Here is a 5,649-nt window from a genome sequence, read left to right on the forward strand (position 1 = left end):
TTCCCTTGTCTGCAGCTTCTCCCCTTCATGGACAGCATAGACTGGGTACTTTCCTCCACTGCCTTCTCAGTTGGAGCATTCTATTCTACTACACCATGAGAACAAGGAGAAGATGCAAACATATATTACATTTATTATTTGTCTCCTTTTTATCAGATCTTAAGACCACTTTTCAACATTCTGAGAAAAATTAACATATTTTTCTATATTATATGTAGCTGAAACAATATCATAAGAAAATAGATTACAAAATGATGTCAAAAAAAAGCTAATCATACCGATATATTATAGGCTATTGAATGATAGGTACTGACAGAGTAATTGTGTTTTTCTGAGTCTTCACTCTTTCTTTAGATTATTGCAGTGAACAGAATCTCTCTGATTGGAAGAAAAATCTGACAATGTAAAATTCCATTTAATTAAATTATTTATTGGTAACTATTACAGAGTGTAATTTCACATAGAAACAGTCTAGGTCTGATCTGTCACTTGATCTATCTATAAAGGCTTTGGCTCCTTCTTCCTCTTCCTGTTAGCTACCACCATCAAACAGTAAATTATAAATTATGTATCATATTTCATAGTTACTGTAAAGGTGGAAATGTTCATGCATTTCCTGCAACCACAAAACTAGCACAAAATAAAAAAAAAATGCTTACTTTGCCAGATGCTCCACTACAAATCAAGGCAAATTATCGTCTTGATTCTGTGGAATTAAAAATGTGTACGAAATTCATCTGAATATCTGAGTGAGCATGCAAAATCACTCACATGAAAATATTCATTCTACAATATTAGTCTAATTATTATATAGGCTAGCCTTCTTGATAAGAGCTCAGAGTATCAGATTGCAGTCTTCTTAATGAAAGCTTGACTTGTCATGTTGAGAGTCACTGTGTTCTATAGATACAAAAAAAAAAACTAGAAATGTCGCTATAGCGACTGGTTATACCCCCGGCAATCAACATTTCATAAGCTTTGGTCAAAAAACTGAGGAAGTAGTTAAATCCGCAAGATCTTTCCTTGATCTTCTGCCATTAATATGCCGTTACCATGGCAACGTACTTTCGGGTACTGTCAAAAAATGCGTCTTGCACATCTACAACCAAAGGCACACATCTGTACCAAGTTTCATGGAAATTGGGCAAAAACTGAGGAAGTAGTTTGCAACACAAAATTTTCCATCATTTTGGCTCATAATATGTGAGCTGTTACCATGACAACATACTTTTTGTCACTGTCAAGAAATGTGTCATGCTGACCTATATCCTAAGACAAACATTCAATATGAATTCCATGAGAATTGGAAGAACACTGATGAAGCAGTTTTGCCATGAAGCATTTTGCCCTATATTTTACCAATAACATGCCGTTACCATGGCAACGCACTTTTTGCCACTGCGGAAATATGTGTCTTGCACATTAACATATTCAGATGAACATCTGTACCTAATTTCATAAAAAATGATCAAAAACTGTGGGAGGAGTTCGCGACGCAAGATTTGTACCCATTTTTGCCCATAATATGCCGTTACCATGGCAACGTACTTTTGGGTACTGTCAAAAAATACGTCTTGCACATCTACAACCCAAGGCACACATCTGTGCCAAGTTTTATGGGAATCGGTTGAAAACTGAGGAAGTAGTTCGCGACGCAAGATTTGTACCCATTTTTGCCCATAATATGCCGTTACCATGGCAACGTACTTTTGGGTACTGTCAAAAAATACGTCTTGCACATTTACAACTCAAGGCACACATCTGTGCCAAGTTTTATGGGAATCGGTTGAAAACTGAGGAAGTAGTTTGCGACGCAAGATTTGCAACGGACCGACCGCCCGACCGACCGCCCAACCGACCGCCCGACCGACCGCCCGTCCGCTGATTCCTATATACCCCCTTCACACTTCGTTTGGCGGGGGTATAACAAAACTAGAAATGTCGCTATGGCGACTGGAATGCCTCCGCCATAATGCATGATTCTCCTTATAGGTCTATAGTACATGTGGACAATGTGTGATTACATTTTCAAAAAATTTGCAAAATATTAAAATGACATGTTTGCACAAATGTATTGAATGTTCACCTTCCTTGACCAATGTTTAATTGGATGAATAGGACAGCATGTATTTGGGGATTCAAGAACTTTAACTTGACTTTGACCCTTTCATAAGTTTATGCACCGAGTAATTTTCAAGGTATGGAGAAAAAGTGCAATTTCTGTATTGAACAGTAAATTGTTATCATTTTCATCTGGCCTTTGATTTAAGAGAATCACTGTCAGGCAGATTTTATTATAGATGTGTACTAAGTTTCAAGATACAGTGTAACTTGAGCCACTTCCGAGATATGGAGAAAGAAGTAATTTCAGCACTTTCACTTGATCTTTGACCTTCTTGGCAAAAAAAAAAAAAATCCCAGAGAATCTCTACTGGGTTATACATGCATACATCAAGCTAAAAAAAATAATCCTGCTTCCTGCTGGCATTGCATAAATATAAGGAAAAAAGTAAAATTTTGAAGTATTGCCCTTGACCTTTGACCCCTGACCTTTGACCCCACGAACCCAAAATTCCCTAGATAACCACTGCCAGTCAGTACATGCATGAACTGGGATAAACTATGTTCCATGAAGATACCTTGAACAATTTCCAAGATACAGAGAAAAAAGTGAAATTTTAACATTTTACTTGAGCTTTTGACCTTTGACCTTTTGACCTCATGACCCCAAACTTTCACCAGAGAATCTTAATTGGGTAATACATGTATACAGTAAGTTTCAAGAAAATATCTTTAGGCATTGCATAGATATGGGAGAAATAGTGAAATTTTAAGCATTTGACCTTGACCTTTAACCTTGAGCATGTGCACCCAAAAGTTGATGGGCACAACTTCACCCCCTAATACACATACATGCCAAGTTTCATTAGGATACCTAAAAAGGTTTTTTAGTTACGCTGTCCACAAAATTCATTACGGATGGACGGATGGACGGAAGGACAACCCAAAAACATAATGCCTCTGGCACCACTTCATGGCGGAGGCATAAAAAGTAACTGCATAGGCCCTACATACAAAATTATATTAACACATACATACATAATGTGCACCAAAACAGGTCTGCCAAAGAGCTCGACTACTATACACTCGACAGTGGACTGTACATGGCTGATTTGACCCTTAGTAAAAAACACCAATCGTATGCAATCTGTTCATATAGGTACAGTGTATGTAGAGATTAAAAAAGAAAATTAAGTGTGCAGACAAAAAAGAAAAGAAAACAAGAGACCCGCGGGTCTAGCGCTCACCTGAGTATCGCAAGTTCACCTTTCACGAAGTCACTAATCTAAATTAAAATTTGACCAGGCATTCTCAAGTAGAAGATGAAAATGTACAATAAGGGCCCAATTTTTTTAAGATTCCTTAATTTGGGGGGATTGGGGCCCCCTGGGGCCCTCTGGGTGGGGCATGGTGCCCATTTTGATAAATTGAGATCCTGACCCCCTAGGGATGCTACCTGCCAAGTTTGACAAAAATCCATCATGAGGTTTTCAGGAAGAAGATGAAAATGTACAATTCAGGCCCCCATTTGGACCCTTCCAACCACCCCCCCCCCCCCTACCCAAGAGGGGCACCCCTGGATCTCCTATGAACAAACTTGAAACTACAGTCATTAATGTACTCACTCATGATATTATCTCAGCTCTATAACTTCTGATTCTAGAGATTTATAAAGATTCCTTCATTTGGGGGGTTTGGGACCCCTGGGGGCCCCCTGGGTTGGGCATGGTGCCCATTTTAACAAATTGAGATCCTAACCCCCTAAGGATGCTACCTGCCAAGTTTGGTGAAAATGGGTCATGGGGTTTTCAAGAAGAAGATAAAAATGTACAATTTAGGCCCCATTAGGACCCCTCCTCACCCCCTCCCCTGGGTCCCAAGGGGGGCACCCCTGATTCTGCCATGAACAAACTTGAAACTACAGTCATCAATGTACTAACTCATAGTATTAACTTAGCTCTATCACTTCTGGTTCTAGAGAAGAAGATTTTTGCGGATTCCTTAATTTTGGGGGGTTTGGGCCCCCTGGGGGCCCCCTAGGAGGGGCATGGTGCCCATTTTAACAAATTGAGTTCCTAACCCCCTAGGGATGCTACCTGCCAAGTTTGGTGAAAATGGGTCATGGGGTTCTCAAGAAGAAGATGAAAATGTACAATTTAGGCCCCATTAGAACCCTTCCCCACCCCCCTCCCCTGGGTCCCAAGGGGGGCACCCCTGATTCTGCCATGAACAAACTTGAAACTACAGTCATCAATGTACTAACTCATAGTATTAACTTAGCTCTATCACTTCTGGTTCTAGAGAAGAAGATTTTTACAGATTCCTTAATTTTGGGGGGTTTGGGCCCCCCTGGGGGCCCCCTGGGTGGGGCATGGTGCCCATTTTAACAAATTGAGTTCCTAACCCCCTAGGGATGCTACCTGCCAAGTTTGATGAAAATCGGTCTTGGGGTTTTCAAGAAGAAGATGAAAATGTAAAAAGTTTACGCACGACGCACGACGGACGACGCACGACGGACGACGGACGACGGACGACGGACGACGCACGACGCACGACGCACGACGCACGACGGACGCCGGACGAAGGGCGATCGCAATAGCTCACTTGAGCCTTTGGCTCAGGTGAGCTAAAAAGGACAATGCAGGATAGGTGAGGCTTAGCTCTAGAATTTATAAAGATTTTTCAGTGCCATGAGATAAGGGAGAAGCAGCCTAGATATCTGTCTATATTGTATCATTGTCATGCGTGTGTATCATTTGGCAATACAGCCAGCCCATCGCCCATCTTTAATTAAAGGGACTGGGGAGGAGTGTTGGAACCCAAAATGCAAAAGTACTATTTCATGAAGTGAAACAGGCAAAAACAAGGGCCAATGCCTATGAAAGGACTAAGCAATGAAAAAGAATCGATGAAAAATACGGCATTATGAAGATATCTATGATTTTGTGAAGAGCGTTACATGTAACGCTTGTCAAAATCACAGGGGGTCGGCTTAGAGGCTCTCCTTTCAAGTGTTGTTTTTGCCTCCCTCTTTTGTCCGATTTTGGCACAGCGTTGATGTATTGCCTTCTCCTCGGCGAAAAGCAAGCCCAAGATACATATGGCTAATGGCGTATTATGCATTGTCTATATTATTGTGGGTATCTTTTGTAGGGCAACAGCCAGCATCGCATTCAAGGACCATCCTGACTAGGCAGCTCAGTGAAGCCAGTGACATCCCCTCTCGTTAGTTGAGACCAGCCCTCCCAGCCACCCAGCTTGATGAAGCCAGTGAAATTCCCTCTCGTCAGTTTCGACCAGCTACCCAGCTCGGTGATGCCAGTGACATCCCCTCTCATCAATTGAGACCAGCCCTCCTAGCTAACCAGCTTGATGAAGCCAGTGACATTCCCTCTCGTCAGTTTCGACCAGCTATACCCAGCTTGGTGAAGCCAGTGATAACTTCCCCTCTCATCAGTCGAGACCAGCCCTCCCAGCTACCCAGCTTGGTGACGCCAGTGACATCCCCTCTTGCCCATTGAGACCAGCCCTTGCACTGGTACAAAAGGTTTGTACAAACTAACTTTTATTACCTGGTACTATATTTGT

The sequence above is a fragment of the Diadema antillarum genome, unplaced genomic scaffold, assembly GCF_040938485.1.
Source record: "Diadema antillarum isolate AM-2024a unplaced genomic scaffold, OU_Dant_1.0 seq00000490_RagTag, whole genome shotgun sequence".
NCBI lineage: Eukaryota > Metazoa > Echinodermata > Echinoidea > Diadematoida > Diadematidae > Diadema > Diadema antillarum.